Raw genomic sequence first — 25,924 nt, forward strand, 5'->3', positions numbered from 1 at the left:
AGGTCTGGACCCTTCCCTGTGACCTTACCGTGACCTCCTGGTACTGCTCCATGCCGTTGAGCACCACCTGGATGACCTGCCGGCGCAACCGCACACTCTGGTCACTGCGGTACTCTGTGTTGGTCAAATAAAAGAGGGCCGCGCTGCCCGTCACCTGGATGCTCTTGTCGTACTTGTGGCACTTCAGTGCAGCGATCACCAGCTGGTGGATCACGACAAGACAGAGGGGTTATAGCACAAGGGGGGTATAGGAATAAAGAACGCAGACCCTTGAGGTCCTGAATAGGAATACAGGTAACTGGGAAAGATAAAAGAAAGCCGCACAATCCATTCCTCTTTGAAGTTCACTGCAAAATGACAAAGGAGTGCGCGACTTTCATTTATAAAGCAGAAAACCACAGAGGTGTGATAAGTAAACAAACAGATTATGTATTTAAGGGGCAATCAGCAACTGCTACATATATTTTTTTGGCTTATGATATATACCCATTGATTCTTGAAGAATATAACTTATGCATGCCTCATGAACTTGTTCAACTGTCCTACCCCATCAGAACCCAAAATATGAACATGGTTCAAACTAGAAGTACATTTCCTGAATAAAATCTGGTGTGCATGCTAGCTTGTGAGGGATCGATTGATTGATAGGATTAGCTTGTGAGGGATCGATTGATTGATAGGATTAGCTTGTGAGGGATCGATTGATTGATAGGATTAGCTTGTGAGGGATCGATTGATTGATAGGATTAGCTTGTGAGGGATCGATTGATTGATAGGATTAGCTTGTGAGGGATCGATTGATTGATAGGATTGCCTGAACATGTGAAAGTTGGTTTGGTGCCGTAGCTTGAACGGTTCCAGACAATGTTGGTGGGTTATTTAATGCAAATGTATACAAAATGTATATCGTTACAGTTCATACACGTTCTAGAATTTGATGTTAGGATAGCCTGAACATGAGAAAGTTGGTTTGGTGTCTCTAGCTTGAATGGTTCAAGAGTTACTGTTGATTTTGCTACACCCGCAATAACATCTGCTAAATAAACCACATGACCAAATGTATGTGGACATCTGTTCGTCAAACATCTCATTCCAAAATCATGGGTTAATATGAAGTTGATATGGAGTTGGTCCTCCATTTGCTGCTATAACTGTCTCCACACTTCTGGGAAGGCTGTCCACTAGATGATGGAACATTGTTGCAGGGACTTGCTTCCATTCAGTCACAAAAGCATTAGTGAGGTCAGGCACTGATGTTGGGCGATGAGGCCTGGCTCGCAATGGGCGTTCTAATTCATCCCAAAGGTGTTTGATGGGGTTGAGGTCAGGGACCGGTGCAGGTCAGTCAAGTTCTTCCACACCGATCTCGACAATCTATTTCTGTATGGACCTGCATTTGCATTGCGCGTGGTGATCTTAGGCTTGTGTGCGGCTGCTCGGCCACGGAAACCCATTTCATGAAGCTCCTAACAAACCATTATTGTTCTGACGTTGCTTCCAGATGCAGTTTGGAACTGTATATATAGTGTATATGAAAACACCCTAAAAAATTCCATACATTACACAGTCATGGTGTTTTGAGACTTTTTAGTTTGACAGTGTAGCTGCCTGCTCCATAGACCTATATACTATACCTATTAGACCTATATACTATACCTATTAGACCTATATACTATACCTATTAGACCTATATACTATACCTATTAGACCTATATACTATACCTATTAGACCTATATACTATACCTATTAGACCTATATATTATTCCTATTAGACCTATATACTATACCTATTAGACCTATATACTATACCTATTAGACCTATATACTATACCTATTAGACCTATATACTATTCCTATTAGACCTATATACTATACCTATTAGACCTATATACTATACCTATTAGACCTATATACTATACCTATTAGACCTATATACTATACCTATTAGACCTATATACTATACCTATTAGACCTATATACTATACCTATTTTAGAAACACTTAAAATAAGGGCTGTGTTTCGTGAAGTTTTACCCTGGCATGACATAAAACTTGCACAAGACAGTTCACAGAATTGTCCATTTTAAGAAATGTAGCCAATTTATTATTTACAACATTTAGCTAACAGATAGTTAATCAAGAGATTATTACCTTTGTCTTGATTCAGCAGTCTAGTCCATATCATCATGGTATTTGTAGTTCTTTATGATAGCCACATTAGCAGCTAATCAGCATTTCATTTTTGGGGGGTAAATACAAGTAAATATATTGCTAAAAGTCACCTTGTCCAAGAGAGATTTACACGGGTATCAAAACGTCACACCTACACGAAACACAGCCCATATTTGAAGTGTTTCTACAATCCCCTATTGGAAAAACGAATGGTGGAAAAACAAATTGGAACCATTTCTTTGACCACTAGGTTTTATGGGTATTATGACTCATTCTGTGGTAGACTTTAGGCTCAAATACATACGGAGGTGAGTGTACGTACATACATACATACATGGTTTCCATGTTTTACCATTCCATTTCAGCCATTATTATGAGCCGTTCTCCCCTCACCAGCCTCCTCTGATCATACAAACATACATATACACCAGGGTGGTATTCATTAGCGCACACTATGGCAAAACGTTTTGCAATGGAAAGAGAAAACAAATGTTTCTTATTGGGCAATCTCAGGTAGTTGTTTCCTGTTTCAGTCAGTTGTCTTCTGTTTGATGCTGAATGAATACCACCCTGGTGTAACCTCTTAGAGACTGACTGGATGTGCAGGTTTTTGGTTCAACCCTGCTCTAGCATTTGTTCCAGCTCTGTAGTAACACAGCTAATTTGGCTAATCGTGGACCTGAACGAAGACCTTGATAAGAAAATATTTGAATTAGTGATGAGCTGGAGCAAAAGCCTACGCACCCAGTAGTTCTCCAGGACTGGTGTTGGTCAAACTTTACCTTGTAAGCAGGGATGTGTGTCACATTACAAAGGGTGGTGTTGTAGAGCCCCAGAAACTGCAGAGGCCTCTTTAGCTCCTGGAAAGGGTAGATGCTGCTCTTGCAGGGTTCGACACTAAAAAAAGAAAAAGAAGACATGAGTCCGTCACACTTACATAACATGGAAAACGTACAGAGAATACATCAACCAGTCCTACTACTTACATAACATGGAAAACGTACAGAGAATACATCAACCAGTCCTACTACTTACATAACATGGAAAACGTACAGAGAATACATCAACCAGTCCTACTACTTACATGACAAAGGATGATGCTGAAATCCACATGAATATAGAGCATACATAAACTCTTCATAGACGCACGCACAAACACACACACGCAGTCGGAAGTTTACATACACTTAGGCTGGGATCATTAAAACTTGTTTTTTCAACCACTCCACAAATTTCTTATGAACAAACTATAGTTTTGGCAAGGCGGTTAGTGCATCTACTTTGTGCATGACACAAGTCATTTTTCCAACAATTGTTTACAGACAGATTATTTCACTTATTATCCAATTTGTAAGTCGCTCTGGATAAGAGCGTCTGCTAAATGACTTAAATGTAAATGTAAATGTATTCGCTGTATCACAAATCCAGTGTGTCAGAAGTTTACATACACTAAGTTGACTGTGCCTTTAAACAGCGTGGACAATTCCAGAAAATGATGTTATGGCTTTAGAAGCTTCTGATAGGCTAATTGACATCATTTGAGTCAATTGGAGGTGTACCTGTGGATGTATTTTATTTATTTTTATTTTTATTTCACCTTTATTTAACCAGGTAGGCTAGTTGAGAACAAGTTCTCATTTGCAACTGCGACCTGGCCAAGATAAAGCATAGCAGTGTGAACAGACAACACAGAGTTACACATGGAGTAAGCAATTAACAAGTCAATAACACAGTAGAAAAAAAATGGGCAGTCTATATACAATGTGTGCAAAAGGCATGAGGAGGTAGGCGAATAATACAATTTTGCAGATTAACACTGGGGTGATAAATGATCAGATGGTCATGTACAGGTAGAGATATTGGTGTGCAAAAGAGCAGAAAAGTAAATAAATAAATAAATAAAATAAAAAAAACAGTATAAAAACAGTATGGGGATGAGGTAGGTGAAAATGGGTGGGCTATTTACCAATAGACTATGTACAGCTGCAGCGATCGGTTAGCTGCTCGGATAGCTGATGTTTGAAGTTGGTGAGGGAGATAAAAGTCTCCAACTTCAGCGATTTTTGCAGTTCATTCCAGTCACAGGCAGCAGAGTACTGGAACGAAAGGCGGCCAAATGAGGTGTTGGCTTTAGGGATGATCAGTGAGATACACCTGCTGGAGCGTGTGCTACGGATGGGTGTTGCCATCGTGACCAGTGAACTGAGATAAGGCGGAGCTTTACCTAGCATGGACTTGTAGATGACCTGGAGCCAGTGGGTCTGGCGACGAATATGTAGCGAGGGCCAGCCGACTAGAGCATACAAGTCGCAGTGGTGGGTGGTATAAGGTGCTTTGGTGACAAAACGGATGGCACTATGATAGACTGCATCCAGTTTGCTGAGTAGAGTGTTGGAAGCCATTTTGTAGATGACATCGCCGAAATCGAGGATCGGTAGGATAGTCAGTTTTACTAGGGTAAGCTTGGCGGCGTGAGTGAAGGAGGCTTTGTTGCGGAATAGAAAGCCGACTCTTGATTTGATTTTCGATTGGAGATGTTTGATGTGAGTCTGGAAGGAGAGTTTGCAGTCTAGCCAGACACCTAGGTACTTATAGATGTCCACATATTCAAGGTCGGAACCATCCAGGGTGGTGATGCTAGTCGGGCATGCGGGTGCAGGCAGCGATCGGTTGAAAAGCATGCATTTGGTTTTACTCGCGTTTAAGAGCAGTTGGAGGCCACGGAAGGAGTGCTGTATGGCATTGAAGCTCGTTTGGAGGTTAGATAGCACAGTGTCCAATGACGGGCCGAAAGTATATAGAATGGTGTCGTCTGCGTAGAGGTGGATCAGGGAATCGCCCGCAGCAAGAGCAACATCATTGATATATACAGAGAAAAGAGTCGGCCCGAGAATTGAACCCTGTGGCACCCCCATAGAGACTGCCAGAGGACCGGACAGCATGCCCTCCGATTTGACACACTGAACTCTGTCTGCAAAGTAATTGGTGAACCAGGCAAGGCAGTCATCCGAGAAACCGAGGCTATTGAGTCTGCCGATAAGAATATGGTGATTGACAGAGTCGAAAGCCTTGGCGAGGTCGATGAAGACGGCTGCACAGTACTGTCTTTTATCGATAGCGGTTATGATATCGTTTAGTACCTTGAGCGTGGCTGAGGTGCACCCGTGACCGGCTCGGAAACCAGATTGCACAGCGGAGAAGGTACGGTGGGATTCGAGATGGTCAGTGACCTGTTTGTTGACTTGGCTTTCGAAGACCTTAGATAGGCAGGGCAGGATGGATATAGGTCTATAGCAGTTTGGGTCCAGGGTGTCTCCCCCTTTGAAGAGGGGATGACTGCGGCAGCTTTCAATCCTTGGGGATCTCAGACGATATGAAAGAGAGGTTGAACAGGCTGGTAATAGGGGTTGCGACAATGGCGGCAGATAGTTTCAGAAATAGAGGGTCCAGATTGTCAAGCCCAGCTGATTTGTACGGGTCTAGGTTTTGCAGCTCTTTCAGAACATCTGCTATCTGGATTTGGGTAAAGGAGAACCTGGAGAGGCTTGGGCGAGGAGCTGCGGGGGGGCGGAGCTGTTGGCCGAGGTTGGAGTAGCCAGGCGGAAGGCATGGCCAGCCGTTGAGAAGTGCTTATTGAAGCTTTCGATAATCGTGGATTTATCGGTGGAGACCGTGTTACCTAGCCTCAGTGCAGTGGGCAGCTGGGAGGAGGTACTCTTGTTCTCCATGGACTTCACAGTGTCCCAGAACTTTTTGGAGTTGGAGCTACAGGATGCAAACTTCTGCCTGAAGAAGCTGGCCTTAGCTTTCCTGACTGACTGCGTGTATTGGTTCCTGACTTCCCTGAACAGTTGCATATCACGGGGCTATTCGATGCTATTGCAGTCCGCCACAGGATGTTTTTGTGCTGGTCGAGGGCAGTCAGGTCTGGAGTGAACCAAGGGCTGTATCTGTTCTTGGTTCTGCATTTTTTGAACGGAGCATGCTTATCTAAAATGGTGAGGAAGTTACTTTTAAAGAATGACCAGGCATCCTCAACTGACGGGATGAGGTCAATGTCCTTCCAGGATACCCGGGCCAGGTCGATTAGAAAGGCCTGCTCACAGAAGTGTTTTAGGGAGCGTTTGACAGTGATGAGGGGTGGTCGTTTGACTGCGGCTCCGTGGCGGATACAGGCAATGAGGCAGTGATCGCTGAGATCCTGGTTGAAGACAGCGGAGGTGTATTTGGAGGGCCAGTTGGTCAGGATGACGTCTATGAGGGTGCCCTTGTTTACAGAGTTAGGGTTGTACCTGGTGGGTTCCTTGATGATTTGAGTGAGATTGAGGGCATCTAGCTTACATTGTAGGACTGCCGGGGTGTTAAGCATATCCCAGTTTAGGTCACCTAACAGAACAAACTCTGAAGCTAGATGGGGGCGATCAATTCACAAATGGTGTCCAGGGCACAGCTGGGAGCTGAGGGTGGCCGGTAGCAGGCGGCAACAGTGAGAGACTTATTTCTGGAGAGGGTAATTTTCAAAATTAGTAGTTCGAACTGTTTGGGTATGGACCTGGAAAGTATGACGTTACTTTGCAGGCTATCTCTGCAGTAGACTGCAACTCCGCCCCCTTTGGTAGTTCTATCTTGACGGAAGATGTTATAGTTGGGTATGGAAATCTCTGAATTTTTGGTGGCCTTCCTGAGCCAGGATTCAGACACGGCAAGGACATCAGGGTTAGCAGAGTGTGCTAAAGCAGTGAGTAAAACAAACTTAGGGAGGAGGCTTCTGATGTTGACATGCATAAAACCAAGGCTTTTTCGATCACAGAAGTCAACAAATGAGGGTACCTGGGGACATGCAGGGCCTGGGTTTACCTCCACATCACCCGCGGAACAGAGAAGGAGTAGTATGAGGGTGCGGCTAAAGGCTATCAAAACTGGTCGCCTAGAGCGTTGGGGGCAGAGGATAAGAGGAGCAGGTTTCTGGGCATGGTAGAATATATTCAGGGCATAATGCACAGACAGGGGTATGGTGGGGTGCGGGTACAGCGGAGGTAAGCCCAGGCACTGGGTGATGATGAGACAGGTTGTATCTCTGGACATGCTGGTTGTAATGGGTGAGGTCACCGCATGTGTGGGAGGTGGGACAAAGGAGGTAACAGGGGTATGCAGAGTGGGTCTAGGGGCTCCATTGTGAACTAAAACAATTATAACTAACCTGAACAACAGTATACAAGGCATATTGACATCTGAGAGAGACATACAGCGAGGCATACAGTAATCACAGGTGTTGAATTTGGAAAGCTAGCTAAAAACAGTAGGCGAGGCTAATCCGCTAGCACAACAAACAGCAGGTAAAATGGCGTTGACTAGGCAACGGGGCCGACAGGTAAGACAAACAAGCAGAAAGGAGTACCGTGATTAATGGACAGTCCAGCGTCGTCAGCTATGTAGCCAAGAGATCAGTGTCCAGGGGCAGCGGTGGTGGATGGGCAGGGGGCTGGGCTGGCGAGTGTTATCCAGGTTTTTTTTTTTTTTTTTTTTTTAAACTAACAATGACTAACTAGCTTGTAGCTAGTTAGCTGGTTAGCGTCTGGAGGTTCTTGAGTGTGTCATAAAAATAAAAATAAGAGTAAAAGTAATAGCGATTCCGTATCACATTGGGTGAGGCAGGTTTCCGGAAGGTATAAACAAATTAAAAATCAAAAAGAGATAGAAAGTAAATGGGGTCAGAGAGTGATTGGGACGCGGTGGTACAGACGGTTAGCAGGCCTGTGCTAACAAGCTAACAGTTCGTAGGCCCGAGCTAGACAAGGTAGCCGTTAGCAGGCCGAATTAGCAAGCAGGGAGATAGCGAGGGCTAGAGAGTTAACCTTTGGGGGACGTCGCGATGGGGTGAGTCTGTTTATTCCTCTTCGTGCGGTGAGCTGGAGATACAGCGATTCAGAAAGCTCGCGGGCCTTGGCCAGCAGACGGATCTTTGGCGATGTCGCAGCGGAAAAGCCTGTTGAAACCCCCTCGGACGATTATGTCGGCGGACCAGTCGTGATGGATCGGCGGGGCTCCGTGTCGGCAGTAGAGGGTCAGTAGAGGGTCCAGGCCAATTGGCAAATTAGGTATTTTTGGACCTCTTCGGGTAGTCGGGAGATGGGCTTAGCTCGAGGCTAGCTCCAGGCTAACTGGTGCTTGCTCTGGGACAGAGACGTTAGCCAGGAGTAGCCACTCGGATTGCAGCTAGCTATTTACGATGATCCGGTATAAAGCTTCAGAGCTTGCGGTAGGAATCCGGAGATGTGGTAGAGAAAAAGCAGTCTGATATGCTTTGGGTAGATGTCGCTGGTGTCCTAGTTAGCGTTGAAGACCGCTAGCTAGTAGCTAGTTAGCGGCTAGCTTCTGATGAGGGTTCCGTTTCTAAAGCATAGAAAAAGCAGATCCGTACCACATTGGGTGATGCGGGTTGCAGGAGAGTATATTCAGCCTGTGGTTGGGAAGTGAGATTAAAATATGTACGAAATATATACGGAAAAAAAAGAGGAAAAAAAACTATATTTACACTATACAGGACGGGACAAGACAAAACACACGTCCGACTGCTACGCCATCTTGGAGTAAGACCTAGGCCTACCTTCAAACTCAGTGCCTCTTTGCTTGACATGGGGAAATCAAAATAAATCAGCCAAGACTTCAGAAAAAAAATTGTGGGCCTCCACAAGTCTGGTTCATCCTTGGGAGCAATTTCTAAATGCCTGAAGGTACCACGTTCATCTGTACAAACAATAGTATACAAGTATAAACACCATGGGACCACGCAGCCATCATAACGCTCAGGAAGGAGATGCGTTCTGTCTCCTAGAGATGAACGTACTTAGGTGCAAAAAGTGCAAATCAATCCCAGAACAACAGCAAAGGACCTTGTGAAGATGCTGGAGGAAACAGGTACAAAAGTATCTATATCCACAGTAAAAAATGAGTCCTATATCGACATAACCTGAAAGGCTGCTCAGAAAGGAAGAAGCCAATGCTCTAAAACCACCATAAAAAAGCCAGACTACGGTTTGCAACTGCACATGGGGACAAAGATACGGTTTGCAACTGCACATGGGGACAAAGATCATACTTTTGGGGGAAATGTCCTCTGGTCTGATGAAACAAAAATAGAACTGTTTGGCCATAATGACCATCGTTATGTTTGGAGGAGAAAGGGGGGAGGCTTGCAAGCCGAAGAACACCATCCCAATCGTGAAGCACGGGGGTGACAGCATCATGTTGTGGGGGTGATTTGCTGCAGGAGGGACTGATGTACTTCACAAAATAGATGGCATCATGAGGAAAGAAAATTATGTAGATATATTGAAGCAACATCTCAAGACATCAGGGAGTTAAAGCTTGGTCGCAAATGGGTCTTCCAAATGGACAATGCCCCAAGCATACTTCCAAAGTTGTGGAAAAATTACTTAAGGACAACAAAGTCAAGGTATTGGAGTGGCCATCACAAAGCCCTGACCTCAATACTATAGAACATTTGTGGGCAGAACTGAAAAAGCGTGTGAAAATGCTTGTGCGAGCAAGGAGGCATACAAACCTGACTCAGTTACACCAGCTCTGTCAGGAGGAATGGGCCAAGATTCACCCAACTTATTGTTGGAAGCTTGTGGAAGGCTTCCCAAAAAGTTTGACCCAAGTTCAACAATTTAAAGGCAATGCTACCAAATACTAATTGAGTGTATGTAAACTTCTGACCCACTGGGAATGTGATGAAATAAATAAAAGCTGAAATCACTCTCTCTACTATTATTCTGACATTTCACATCCTTTAAATAAAGTGGTGATGAAATAAAACTAACTGACCTAAAACAGGGAATTTTTACTCGGATTAAATTGTGAAAAACAGAGTTTAAATGTATTTGGCTAAGGTGTATGTCAACTTCAGACTTCAAATGTAGATGCTTTGCGAGTCATCTAAACTCAGCAAAAGAATAAAGGTCCCTTTTTCAGAACCCTATCTTTCAAGGATAATTTGTAAAAATACAAATAACTTCCCAGATCTTCATTGTAAAGGGTTTAAACACAGTTTCCCATGCTTATCAAAGAACCATAAACAAATAATGAACATGCACCTGTTATAAGGCAGGTCTTCACCAGCAACAACATTGCCTATGGGCACAAACCCACTGTCGTTGGAACAGACAGGACTGGCAAAAAGTGCTCTTCACTGATGAGTCGCGGCTTTGTCTCACCGGGGGTGAAGGTCGGATTCAAGTTTTTCGTTAAAGGAATGAGCATTACACCGAGGGTCTGTCATGGTCTGGGGTGGTGATTCACAGCATCATCGGACTGAGCTTGTTGTCATTGCAGGCAATCTCAACGCTGTGTGTTACAGGGAAGACATCCTCCTCCCTCATGTGGTACCCTTCCTGCAGGCTCATCCTGACATGACCCTCCAGCATGACAATGCCACCAGCCATACTGCTAGTTCTGTGTGCGATTTCCTGCAAGACAGGAATGTCAGTGTTCTGCCATGGCCAGTGAAGAGCACAGATCTCAATCCCATTGAGCACATCTGGAACCTGTTGGATCGGAGGGTGAAGACTAGGGCCATTCCCCCCAGAAATGTCCGGGAAGTTGCAGGTGCCTTGGTGGAAGAGTGGGGTAACATCTCACAGCAAGAACTGGCAAATCTGGTGCAGTCCATGAGGAGGAGATGCACTGCAGTACTTAATGCAGCAGGTGGCCACACCAGATACTGACTGTTACTTTTGACTTTGACCCCCCCTTTGTTCAGGGACAAATTATTCAATTTCTGTTAGTCACATGTCTGTGGAACTTGTTCAGTTTATGTCTCAGTTATTGAATCTTGTTATGTTCATACAAATATTTACACATGTTAAGTTTGCTGAAAATAAACGCAGTTGACAGTGAGAGGATGTTTCTTTTTTTGTTGAGTTTATAAGCTAGTGTCATAGAAGCAGCTCACCTTGGACGTCCCATGGCCTCCTCGAAGTGTGGGACTGTGCAGTTGTCCAGCATGATATGACCTGAGATGTCCAGTGACACCAGGTTGACTAGGCCGTCAGGATCTTACGGGTCATCTTGAACTTGGAATTGCGCTCTCTAGAGATATCCAGGTGCCTAGGGAACATAGAAAGAAGGGTACAAAAAAATGTACAAGTCTACTGCACAACTAGTGATCTTTGCTTGATTTAGATAATTCAATTTGAGAAGCTGAGAGTTCAAGATAATAAATTCATCATCATGATGAACAGTTCTTGTTGATTAATTATTGCCCCAAACTCTACATCTATAATCATCACCTAGCCATGATCTAGGACTTAAAACAAACAATGACACACAGTATCCTGCAGCATATCTTGAACTCTCAACTTGAACTCTCTAAATCAAGCAAATTCTGATGGTTATCCCAGAACCAAGGTGCCCGAAAAAGAAACAATTTTGAGGCCGTTATCAAGATTAAACCCTTTACCTCACCCTTCCCAGCTTACCTGAGGTGTCCCAGCTCCACCACAGTGTTGATTAGCTCCTCGGAGAGGTCCACATTGTAGAGCACTAGCGAGGCCAGCCTCTCCTTCCAGTGGGCCAGGAAGGCAGCCTTGGGCAGCGGCACCCCGGACAGGTCTAGGGAGGTGAGGGCCGGCAGGGGCTTGAGCAGAGCCTCAGCGTCCACCTCCTCAGGCAGACCCCCAAGGTTGAGCAGCCGCAGCCGGTTGAAGCCCTGGAAGCTGAAGTCTGTGTCCGGTGCCTGTCTGGAGGCAAGCCTCTCTTCCTCCTCTTCTTCGTCGCATGCCAGTGGGGCACCACCCTTGCGATAGAAGATGCGGCTGCAGCCGAACAGGCTGAGGGAGACCAGGGTCTGGCGGAATCTGGTTAAAGTCCTGAGGCTGTGAGCTGATAGGTTGTTGCAGTAGGTGAGGTGGAGCTCTATCAAGTCCTGGTTGGGGCGAAGAGTGGCTGTGTTAGTTCAAAACAAACGTTGAATGTCACTGTTTCATTGCTTAGCCTATGTTTCCTGAATTGGTCATGTAGAAAGGCAACATTGACCTGTTTTGGTAACACTTTACCTAAAGGCTGCAGGTATAATTATTTATACAGTGCCTTCGGAAAGCATTCAGACCACTTTACTTTTTCCACATTGTTATGTTATAACTTTATTCTAAAATGGATTAAATAAAAAAAATGTTTCATCAATCTACACACAATAGCCCATAATGACATCACAATACCCCATAATGACATCACAATACCCCATAATGACATCACAATACCCCATAATGACATCACAATACCCCATAATGACATCACAATAGCCCATAATGACAAGCGAAAACAGGTTTAGACATTTTTTGCAAATATATTAAAATAAAAACAGAAATACCTTATTTAGATAAGTATTCAGACCCTTTGCTATGAGACTCGAAATTGAGCTCGGGTGCATCCTGTTTCCATTGATCATCCTTGAGATGTTTCTACAATTTGATTGGAGTCTACCTGTTGTAAATTCAATTGATTGGACAAGATTTGGAAAGGCACACACGTGTCTATATAAGGTCCCACAGTTGGCAGCGCATGTCAGCAAAAACCAAGCCATGAGGTCAAAGGAATTGCGCATAGAGCTCTGAGACAGGATTGTGTCGAGGCACTGATCTGAGGAATGGTACCAAAAATGTCTGCAGCACTGAAGGTGCCCAAGAACACAGTGGCCTCCATCATTCTTAAATGGAAGAGGTTTGGAACCACCAAGACTCTTCCTGGTCACCAGGCCAAACTGAGCAATCGGGGGAGAAGGACCTTGGTCAGGGAGGTGACCAAGAACCCAATGGTCACTAACAGAGCTCCAGAGTTCCTCTGTGGAGATGAGAAAACCTTCCGGAAGGACAACCATCTCTGCAGCACTCCACCAATCAGGGATTTATGGTAGAGTGGCCAGGTGGAAGCCACTCCTCAGTAAAAGGTACTATACATGACAGCTCGCTTGGAGTTTGCCAAAAGGCACCTAAAGACTCTCAGACAACGAGAAACAAAAGGTCTGATGAAACCAAGATTAAGTTTTTGGCCTGAATGCCAAGCGCCACATCTGGGGGAAACCTGGCACCATCTCTACGGTAAAGCATGATGGTGGCAGCATCATGCTGTGGATATGTTTTTCTGCGGCAAGGACTGAAAGACTAGTCAGGATCGAGGCAAAGATGAACGGAGAAAAGTACAGAGAGATCCTTGATGAAAACCTGCTCCAGAGCGCTCAGGACCTCAGACTGGGGCGAAGGTTCACCTTCCAAAAGGACAACGACCATAACCACACAGCCAAGACAATGCAGGAGTGGCTTCGGGACAAGTCTCTGAATATCCTTGAGAAGCCCAGCCAGAGCCCGGACTTGAACCCGATCGAACATCTCTGGAGAGACCAGAAAATAGCTGTGCAGTGTCGCTCCCCATCTATACTGACAGAGCTTGAGAGGATCTGCAGAGAAGAATGAGAGGAACTCCCCAAATACAGGTGTGCCAAGCTTGTAGCGTCATACCCAAGAAGACTCAAGGCTGTAAATCGCTGCCAATGGTGCTTCAACAAAGTACTGAGTTAAAGGGTCTGAATACTTATGTAAATATGGCATTTCAGGATCATTAATATGAGTTAATAATAAGATGATAAGGGAGGTCATGCATGCTCATGACAAGTCTTATAATACATTATAACTGCATCATAACATACACTGGTGAAGGGCCAATTGACCTTGTGTGAGTACCTGTGAGTGTGTGCGTGAGCGAGTGACACACATAGCTTTTAACCCAGGCAGTGTGTGTGTGTGCCTTTTTAAAACGGTTGTGAGTGTATAGCCTATATATGGCTCTTATAAATGGCCTAACCCCACCTGATCCCTCACGAAGATCTGAAAGGCACAGAATGGTTGAATTATAAGGCCGCAATTTGATTGGGTTAATTATATAGGGGCAATTTGAAAATGGGCTTACGCATGAAAAGCATGTTATGTCCCGCAGAGGTGCAGCAAAGTTCCCTCATTTATGTTTCTGTAACTCCCCTGAATGTCTGTCAATCCAGAATACCTTTGTCAATCCAGAATACCTTTGTCAATCCGGAATACCTTTGTCAATCCAGAATACCTTTGTCAATCCAGAATACCTTTGTCAATCCAGAATACCTTTGCCAATCCAGCAGCTAGTGGTTCTCTCAACAAGTGCTATTAGTTCTATTGTGAATTTCACAAATATGGAGACTAGCTAGGTTTTCAAATCACGTAGAGGGCTTGGGCTGTTGAACGTAAACGTGCAAAGCTTGATGTCAAAGATGGACCTTCTTGATGTATGGATGCTTGATGTGGCATCCTGATCTATAAGTGTCTCTTTACTCAAAAAGTGTGAGTGTTTGGTTATAGGTTATACGCATGTGTTTGTAGCGGGGATTTCCCACCCGCCTGCTGCAATAACAGATGCTGTTGATAATATTTCTGAATATTTAAAACATTTCTGTCATCTGAATTCATTATTTTAGGAGATTTTAACCTGGATTGTTTTACCCTGGCCTCTGATCATCTGAAGAATATTTGTTCGTCTTGGCTTTAACCTGACTTAGATGAATGTAAGAAACCCATCAAACTCCTCACTAATTTTGACAAACAAGTACTTATTTGCCTCCACAAGTACTTATTGAGTGGTGTCTTTGCTAAAGACATCAGTGATCACTGTCCTATTGTATGTATTCAAGATACCAAACAGAAAAACATTGTTCCTCGCATAATGTTTATTTATTTTTTTGCTCTGAGCTTTCCTTTATCAGCTGCATGCCGGACACTGAATTGGCTCTAGAACTTAATCTATTTTGATCTCTGGCAGACAAACAGACAGACAGACAGACCATGTCCTCCCTCTCCACAAAGGTGGTGACCCCTCCGACCTAAATAATTATCGCCCTACCTCGAAATGATCTTGGCTAGCAATGTTTTTACATCATTAATCAACTGTCAGCTTCGATCCTTCCTTGCCAAGATATGTATTCTAAGTGTTATGAAACCAGTCTAGTTTCAGGACAGGTCATGGCACCATCTATGTTACAACCTTGGGTGTTAAATGATGTGGTAAAGGGTATGGATCGGAGGAAGCAATGTGCGGCCCTGTTTATTGACTTATTGAAAGCTTTTGATATTGTTGACCACTATATTGATTCAAAGATTGTCTGCACTCAGTATGGATCAGAAAATGACTTGACAGACAGGACACAATGTGTTTTTGTGGTGATGTTAAGTCAGGTTTTGACATTACAATTTTTTTTTTAGGTCCTGTACTTTTTTGATATAAACACACCATTGGTTTTGTTTTTGACATACAGCTGTATGCAGATGACACTGTTGTGCATGCTATTGCCTCCATGGTTGACCAGGCTCTTTTGGAGATTTAATCTACCTTCATTGTTTTGCAGAAAGCCTTTGTTGAACTAAAATTGGTACTTAATACAAGTAAAACCCAGTATATGTAACGTTGTGCGCTGAGAGTCAGGAAACATGTTCAGGGAGAGAGTATTTTAATAAAATAAATGGAATATAATACAAAACAAGAAACACTAAGAGCACACAGACATGAAACTGAAACAGACACAATAATGCCTGGGGAAGGAACCAAAGGGAGTGACATATATAGGGAAGGTAATCAAGGAGCTGATGGAGTCCAGGTGAGTCTGATGATGTGCAGGTGAGCGTAACGATGGTGACAGGCCATAACGAGCAGCCTAGAGGCCGGAGAGGGAGCACACGTGACATATATGTTATTCTCCAAATCACATAAAAATGTATGTGATGATTTATGCCCTCATTGATCGTGTCCCCGCTTATTAATATCTAGACATGTGGATTAACAAAAAGGTATCTTATTTAAAAAAAATGTATGTTGAGTTAGTCAAGAAATTAAGAATTGAAACGGGCTTATTTTATAGGAATAGACCATGTCTTTCATTAAATAGCAGAAAACAAAATCATGCAGTTGACATTCATAGCGGTTATAGACTATGGGGATATTGTCTATATGAATGCAGCTGCCACTGTACTGAAGCCATTGGACACAGTTTATAATAGCACGCTTTATAATGGGCGATAGGTTCAGTACACATCCCTGCATTCAGAAAGTAGGCTGCCCTCTTAGAAGTCTTGTAGATGGATGCATTGCGCTCATTTTGGGGGTATTTTTTTGTATAAAGCCCTCCTGCATAAACTTCCGCCGTACCTTACTTCATTGTTAATTTATAGACTTATGAGATACCAGACCTGGTCTCAGGGATGGCTAACTGGAGATCGCTTCTCCACCGAGTTGATCTGCTTAAAAAGAAGTTGCACCTTACATGCGGAATGATCGCCAATGCACTTTAGAATTGGAGGAATTGGTGCCTCTAGGGTATTTCAGATATGATGTTTATATACAGTATATGTGCATTTTAATGTCTACAGTGGGGCAAAAAAAGTATTTAGTCAGCCACCAATTGTGCAAGTTCTTCCACTTAAAAAGATGAGAGAGGCCTGTAATTTTCATCATTGGTACATTTCAACTATGACAGACAAAATGAGGGGAAAAAATCCAGAAAATCACATTGTAGGATTTTTTTTGAATTTATTTGCAAATTATGGTGCAAAATAAGTATTTTGTCCAAAAATACAATGCTCTTTGTTAAGTGTTGCAGTCATTTCAGTTGCTGTAATAGCTGAAGTGCAAATCAAATCAAATTGTATTTGTCACAGGCGCCGAATACAACCTTACAGTGAAATGTTTACTTACAAGCCCTTAACCAACAACGCCGTTTTAAGAAAAATACCAACAAAAAAAAGTAAGAGATAAGAAATAATTAAAGAGCACATGGGGTACCGGAGTCAATGTGGAGGTTATATACAGGGTTATATACAGGGGGTACCGGAGTCAATGTGGAGGTTATATACAGGGTTATATACAGGGGGTACCGGAGTCAATGTGGAGGTTATATACAGGGTTATATACAGGGGGTACCGGAGTCAATGTGGAGGTTATATACAGGGTTATATACAGGGGGTACCGGAGTCAATGTGGAGGTTATATACAGGGTTATATACAGGGGGTACCGGAGTCAATGTGGAGGTTATATACAGGGTTATATACAGGGGGTACCGGAGTCAATGTGGAGGTTATATACAGGGTTATATACAGGGGGTACCGGAGTCAATGTGGAGGTTATATACAGGGTTATATACAGGGGGTACCGGAGTCAATGTGGAGGTTATATACAGGGTTATATACAGGGGGTACCGGAGTCAATGTGGAGGTTATATACAGGGGGTACCGGAGTCAATGTGGAGGTTATATACAGGGTTATATACAGGGGGTACCGGAGTCAATGTGGAGGTTATATACAGGGTGCAGGGTGTAGGGTTATATACAGGGGGTACCGGAGTCAATGTGGAGGTTATATACAGGGTTATATACAGGGGGTACCGGAGTCAATGTGGAGGTTATATACAGGGTTATATACAGGGGGTACCGGAGTCAATGTGGAGGTTATATACAGGGTTATATACAGGGGGTACCGGAGTCAATGTGGAGGTTATATACAGGGTTATATACAGGGGTACCGGAGTCAATGTGGAGGTTATATACAGGGTTATATACAGGGGTACCGGAGTCAATGTGGAGGTTATATACAGGGGGTACCGGAGTCAATGTGGAGGTTATATACAGGGTTATATACAGGGGGTACCGGAGTCAATGTGGAGGTTATATACAGGGTGCAGGGTGTAGGGTTATATACAGGGGGTACCGGAGTCAATGTGGAGGTTATATACAGGGTTATATACAGGGGGTACCGGAGTCAATGTGGAGGTTATATACAGGGTTATATACAGGGGTACCGGAGTCAATGTGGAGGTTATATACAGGGTTATATACAGGGGGTACCGGAGTCAATGTGGAGGTTATATACAGGGTTATATACAGGGGGTACCGGAGTCAATGTGGAGGTTATATACAGGGTTATATACAGGGGTACCGGAGTCAATGTGGAGGTTATATACAGGGGGTACCGGAGTCAATGTGGAGGTTATATACAGGGTTATATACAGGGGTACCGGAGTCAATGTGGAGGTTATATACAGGGTTATATACAGGGGGTACCGGAGTCAATGTGGAGGTTATATACAGGGTTATATACAGGGGGTACCGGAGTCAATGTGGAGGTTATATACAGGGTTATATACAGGGGGTACCGGAGTCAATGTGGAGGTTATATACAGGGTTATATACATGGGGTACCGGAGTCAATGTGGAGGTTATATACATGGGGTACCGGAGTCAATGTGGAGGTTATATACAGGGGGTACCGGAGTCAATGTGGAGGTTATATACATGGGGTACCGGAGTCAATGTGGAGGTTATATACAGGGGGTACCGGAGTCAATGTGGAGGTTATATACAGGGGGTACCGGAGTCAATGTGGAGGTTATATACATGGGGTACCGGAGTCAATGTGGAGGTTATATACAGGGGGTACCGGAGTCAATGTGGAGGTTATATACATGGGGTACCGGAGTCAATGTTGAGGTTATATACAGGGGGTACCGGAGTCAATGTGGAGGTTATATACAGGGTTATATACAGGGTGTACCGGTACAGAGTCAATGTGGAGGTTATATACAGGGGGTACCGGTACAGAGTCAATGTGGAGGCTATATACAGGGGGTACCGGTACAGAGTCAATGTGGAGGCTATATACAGGGGGTACCGGTACAGAGTCAATGTGGAGGCTATATACAGGGGGTACTGGTACAGAGTCAATGTGGAGGTTATATACAGGGTGTACCGGTACAGAGTCAATGTGGAGGTTATATACAGGGTGTACCGGTACAGAGTCAATGTGGAGGCTATATACAGGGTTATATACAGGGTGCAGGGTGTAGGGTTATATACAGGGTGTACCGGTACAGAGTCAATGTGGAGGTTATATACAGGGTGCAGGGTGTAGGGTTATATACAGGGTGTACCGGTACAGAGTCAATGTGGAGGCTACATACAGGGTGTACCGGTACAGAGTCAATGTGGAGGCTATATACAGGGTGTTACGGTACAGAGTCAATGTGGAGGCTATATACAGGGGGTACCGGTACAGAGTCAATGTGGAGGCTATATACAGGGGTACTGGTACAGAGTCAATGTGGAGGTTATATACAGGGTGTACCGGTACAGAGTCAATGTGGAGGTTATATACAGGGTGTACCGGTACAGAGTCAATGTGGAGGCTACTACATACAGGGTGTACCGGTACAGAGTCAATGTGGAGGCTATATACAGGGTGTACCGGTACAGAGTCAATGTGGAGGCTATATACAGGGGGTACCGGTACAGAGTCAATGTGGAGGTTATATACAGGGTGTACCGGTACAGAGTCAATGTGGAGGTTATATACAGGGTGTACCGGTACAGAGTCAATGTGGAGGCTACATACAGGGTGTACCGGTACAGAGTCAATGTGGAGGCTATATACAGGGGGTACCGGTACAGAGTCAATGTGGAGGCTATATACAGGGGTACCGGTACAGAGTCAATGTGGAGGCTATATACAGGGGTTACCGGTAGAGAGTCAATGTGGAGGCTATATACAGGGGATACCGGTACAGAGTCAATGTGGAGACTATATACAGGGGGTACCGGTACAGAGTCAATGTGGAGGCTATATACAGGGGGTACCGGTACAGAGTCAATGTGGAGGCTATATACAGGGGGTACCGGTACAGAGTCAATGTGGAGGCTATATACAGGGTGTACCGGTACAGAGTCAATGTGGAGGCTATATACAGGGTGTTACGGTACAGAGTCAATGTGGAGGCTATATACAGGGGGTACCGGTACAGAGTCAATGTGGAGGTTATATACAGGGTGTACCGGTACAGAGTCAATGTGGAGGCTATATACAGGGTTATATACAGGGTGCAGGGTGTAGGGTTATATACAGGGTGTACCGGTACAGAGTCAATGTGGAGGTTATATACAGGGTGCAGGGTGTAGGGTTATATACAGGGTGTACCGGTACAGAGTCAATGTGGAGGCTACATACAGGGTGTACCGGTACAGAGTCAATGTGGAGGCTATATACAGGGTGTTACGGTACAGAGTCAATGTGGAGGCTATATACAGGGGGTACCGGTACAGAGTCAATGTGGAGGCTATATACAGGGGGTACTGGTACAGAGTCAATGTGGAGGTTATATACAGGGTGTACCGGTACAGAGTCAATGTGGAGGTTATATACAGGGTGTACCGGTACAGAGTCAATGTGGAGGCTACATACAGGGTGTACCGGTACAGAGTCAATGTGGAGGCTATATACAGGGTGTACCGGTACAGAGTCAATGTGGAGGCTATATACAGGGGGTACCGGTACAGAGTCAATGTGGAGGTTATATACAGGGTGTACCGGTACAGAGTCAATGTGGAGGTTATATACAGGGTGTACCGGTACAGAGTCAATGTGGAGGCTACATACAGGGTGTACCGGTACAGAGTCAATGTGGAGGCTATATACAGGGGGTACCGGTACAGAGTCAATGTGGAGGCTATATACAGGGGGTACCGGTACAGAGTCAATGTGGAGGCTATATACAGGGGTTACCGGTAGAGAGTCAATGTGGAGGCTATATACAGGGGATACCGGTACAGAGTCAATGTGGAGACTATATACAGGGGGTACCGGTACAGAGTCAATGTGGAGGCTATATACAGGGGGTACCGGTACAGAGTCAATGTGGAGGCTATATACAGGGGGTACCGGTACAGAGTCAATGTGGAGGCTATATACAGGGTGTACCGGTACAGAGTCAATGTGGAGGCTATATACAGGGTGTTACGGTACAGAGTCAATGTGGAGGCTATATACAGGGGGTACCGGTACAGAGTCAATGTGGAGGCTATATACAGGGGGTACCGGTACAGAGTCAATTTGGAGGCTATATACAGGGGTTACCGGTACAGAGTCAATGTGGAGGCTATATACAGGGGGCACCAGTACAGAGTCAATGTAGAGGCTATATACAGGGTGTACCGGTACAGAGTCAATGTGGAGGCTATATACAGGGTGTTACGGTACAGAGTCAATGTGGAGGCTATATACAGGGTGTTACGGTACAGAGTCAATGTGGAGGCTATATACAGGGGGTACCGGTACAGAGTCAATGTGGAGGCTATATACAGGGGGTACCGGTACAGAGTCAATTTGGAGGCTATATACAGGGTGTTACGGTACAGAGTCAATGTGGAGACTATATACAGGGGGTACTGGTACAGAGTCAATGTGGAGGCTATATACAGGGTGTACCGGTACAGAGTCAATGTGGAGGCTATATACAGGGGGTACCGGTACAGAGTCAATGTGGAGGCTATATACAGGGTGTTACGGTACAGAGTCAATGTGTAGGCTATATACAGGGTGTTACGGTACAGAGTCAATGTGGAGGCTATATACAGGGGGTACCGGTACAGAGTCAATGTGGAGGCTATATACAGGGGGTACCGGTACAGAGTCAATTTGGAGGCTATATACAGGGTGTTACGGTACAGAGTCAATGTGGAGACTATATACAGGGGGTACTGGTACAGAGTCAATGTGGAGGCTATATACAGGGTGTACCGGTACAGAGTCAATGTGGAGGCTATATACAGGGGGTACCGGTACAGAGTCAATGTGGAGGCTATATACAGGGGGCACCAGTACAGAGTCAATGTGGAGGCTATATACAGGGGGTACCGGTACAGAGTCAATGTGGAGGCTATATACAGGGTGTTACGGTACAGAGTCAATGTGGAGGCTATATACAGGGTATTACGGTACAGAGTCAATGTGGAGGCTATATACAGGGGGTACCGGTACAGAGTCAATGTGGAGGCTATATACAGGGGGTACCGGTACAGAGTCAATGTGGAGGCTATATACAGGGTGTTACGGTACAGAGTCAATGTGGAGGCTATATACAGGGGGTACCGGTACAGAGTCAATGTGGAGGCTATATACAGGAGTTCAAAGCCCCCTTTTTTGTAATTGGACAGACAGTTCACATAAATTAAATACAGTTCCATTATGCAATTATATGGACATTATCTTATCCACTTCCCCACTCCCTAATCATCCTCTCCACTCACTACTTCCTCTCCAAACAGTATGTTGCTAGCATACAAAAGATGTCTTCAATCTTCGGCACAAAATATGTCCAGGTCCACTTATGATGTTGGCAAGTTATGTTCAATACTGTGTGAGTGTGGTTTCTGAAAGTACAGAATAAAAGAGGACTTATTAGCAATTAGAATACAATCTCAGGATATAGCAATAAAACAATATTATAAGTAACGTAATAATTGAAGAGCTCCACAAGGGGGTAGGGCAGAGCTATGTAAGCCAAATACAGGCCAATGCTATGGTCATGATAAGGTCAGCCTGGGCAGCTTCAGGATACAACACAAGCTAATACTTATTTGATGCCATTAGCATTAACATTGTTTTACAGAACTAATAGAAAAACGTAACTATATAAGCACAAATAAGTTTAACACCATAGAGGTTATGAAATCAGTACCTTGTGTGGCCGCAGTTATAAAGGAACACATAGAATGCATTATGTTCCACACATAAATACGGTGTGCTACAGTAGAAATGACATAACACGATATACAGAAATTGGATAACAAGTTTCCTGTAATGCACTTACTTTGACACTTTGGCACACAGGAATTATTAGTAAGGAAAACAACAATGAGGCAATGCGGGCACCAGGGGGAAAACGTTTGGGCAGAATCTGTTCTGACTGGAAATGTCTGCATACAGTAAATTACTTCTATTATCACACACATTAGAATCCTCACTCTGGGGGGACCGTTAGAGACATTTGGAATAGAGAACGACCGATAAATTGTCCAAGCCAATATATCAGGCCCGATATTGGCCTTTTCTAGTCTATCGGCCCTTCTCTATCGGCTTGGCCGATAGTCCCTCTACATAGCGAAGAAGCTGCTATGACAGCCGCCACTCAACCCCTGAGCCACAAGCACTGCACAAGATCTTCATCAGCAGAGGCAAGCTAGCTCATTCTCCAACAGAAAGGAGCAGTATTGAGAAATGGATGAATTGACAGTGGCCTAAATCAAACTCCTGTTGAAAATATTAGTTTAGTTTTTCACTAATAATAAGGCTTGTGTTGACGTCCCGGGACATGCATGCAATAAGCAGGCTAGCTTAGCAGAAAGCTATGTGACAAGTTAGTAAAGATTACAATAACTAACCCTTTAATCTGTTGTGTTAGCTAGCTAGCTGGCTAGATAAACATGGTGCTAAGATTTTAGATAGGAGCTAATTGACAACTTTTTGTTCTACCAGATCCACGATGAGAAGGTTTTAGTTAGTGTATCCCTCTGTCCTTGGACTCTTGTTGGATGTAGTTGATCCGTTTATCAGGTCCCAAGCTCTCATGACTGTTATGATTATTTATTTACAAGTTACTTACACTTATCTTTTTGTTTTAGGGCCATCTGTACCTGATAAAGCAGATCTAGTCTCACGTGCAGAAGTAAGTCGTCTGGCGCAAGAGACTCATTGGGAGGACTAGCGCGCCAACATAGCTAACTAACTAGCTAGCTAGCTGATTATCATTTTGAACGCTGTCTGTGTGGGTGGACCATTTCAGTTTGTCCGTGATGTATACACCGAGGAACTTAAAACTTTCCACCTCCATTACTGTCCCATCAATGTGGATGGGGGTTGTTTCCTGAAGTCCACGAACATCTCCTTTGTTTTGTTGACGTTGAGCGAGAGGTTCTTTTTCGGGCCCTCTGAGTGTGGTGTCAGGACAATAGCCTCTCACTCAACGTCAACAAAACAAAGGAGATGATCGTGGACCTCAGGAAATAGCAGAGGGAGCACCCCCCCCCCCCCAATCCACATCGACAAACTGAAAGGGTCCACCCACACAGACAGCGTGGTGAAGAAGGCGCAACAGCGCCTCTTCAACCTCAGGAGGCTGAAGAAATTTGGCTTGCTACATAAAACACTTACAACCTTTTACAGATGCACAATCGAGAGCATCCTGTCAGGCTGTATCACTGCCTGGTACGGCAAATGCACCGCCCTCAACCGCAAGGCTCTCCAGAGGGTAGTGAGGTCTGCACAACGCATCACCGGGGCAAACTACCTGCCCTCCAGGACACCTACAGCACCCGATGTCACAGGAAGGCCAAAAAGATCATCAAGGACAACAACCACTCGAGCCACTGCCTGTTCACCCCGCTACCATCCAGAAGGCGAGGTCAGTACAGGTGCATCAAAGCTGGGACCGAGAGACTGAAAAACAGCTTCTACCTCAAGGCCATCAGACTGTTAAACAGCCATCACTAACATAGAGAGGCTGCTGCCTACAAACAGACTTGAAATCAACTTTAATAAATGGATCACTAGTCACTTTAATGCCACTTTAATAATGTTTACATATCTTGCTTTTGCTCATCTCATATGTACATATCGTATTTTATCGTATTTTATACCATCTATTGCATCTTACCTATGCTGCTCTGTCATTGCTCATCTATATATTTATATCTATATATTCTTATTCCATTCCTTTACTTAGATGTGTGTATTAGGTAGTTGTTGTGGAATTGTTAGATTACATGTTAGATATTGCTGCACTGTCGGAACTAAAAGTACAAGCATTTCGCAACACTCACAATAACATCTGCTAACCATGTGTATGTGACCAATACATTTTTGGGGGGGATTTGATTTAAATCACTAGTTCTAGACTTGTCTCCGTTCTGTCTGTTGTTACTTGGCTATCTGCCAAACTTTTTGTTTTTTACTTTTAAAACATTCATCTACATCTCTGTTTTTTCATCGCTAAACTTTTTAAATTCAACTTTCTCTCCCCGGATGCTTTATCTGGGCTCCCAAGTGGCGCAGCGGTCTGAGGCACTGCATCTCACTCTCTCAACTGGTGTCGCTCATTCAGCCGACAGAAACTTTCAACCGGTTCTCCCCATTATTAAGCAACGAATCGGAGTCAGAGGTCTAGCTTTCTCAGGTCTCTCCTCCACCCGTTACGGGGTCTGAGCTGCTTAAAAAGAATCATCCAGCGATCATACACTGTTTACCAGGGGGCAGGGCTACTGACGTTAAGGCTAATCTGAAGATGGTGATGGCTAAGGCTAAAACTGGCGAGAGTAGAGGGATATTATTATCCACGTTAGCACCAACGATGTTAGGATGAAAAAGTCAGAGGTCACCAAGTGCAACATAGCTTCAGCGTGTAAATCAGCTAGAAAGATGTGTCGGCATCAAGAAATTGTCTCTACCCCTCTCCCAGTTAGGGGGAGGGATGGGCTCTACAGCAGAGTTTCACAACTTAATCGTTGGTTGAAAACTGTTTTCTGCCCCTCCCAAAATATAGAATTTGTATATAATTGGTCCTCTTTCTGAGACTCACCTACAAACAGGACCAAGTGTTGCATGCTGAGGAGTGACGGATTCCATCCTAGCTGGAGGGGTACTCTCATCTTATCTACGAACATAGACAGGATTCTAACTCCTCTAGCTCCACAATGAGATAAGGTGCAGGCAGCAGGGCATTAGCATAGTGGAGTCTGCCACTAACACAGTCAGTGTAGTCAGCTCAGCTATCCCTGTTGAACCCGTGACTGTGCCTCAATCTAGGTTGAGCAAAACAAAACGTGGCGGTGTTCGCCTTAGAAATCTCACAGGAATAAA

The 25,924-nt window shown here is 44.4% G+C and overlaps 1 pseudogene; it reads right to left on the minus strand.

Moving 5' to 3' along the window:
- LOC115146874 (protein zer-1 homolog) overlaps nt 1-25,924 on the minus strand; it is a 53,184-nt pseudogene that overhangs the window by 11,259 nt on the left and 16,001 nt on the right.

The sequence above is a fragment of the Oncorhynchus nerka genome, linkage group LG19 (assembly GCF_034236695.1).
Source record: "Oncorhynchus nerka isolate Pitt River linkage group LG19, Oner_Uvic_2.0, whole genome shotgun sequence".
Taxonomy (NCBI): domain Eukaryota; kingdom Metazoa; phylum Chordata; class Actinopteri; order Salmoniformes; family Salmonidae; genus Oncorhynchus; species Oncorhynchus nerka.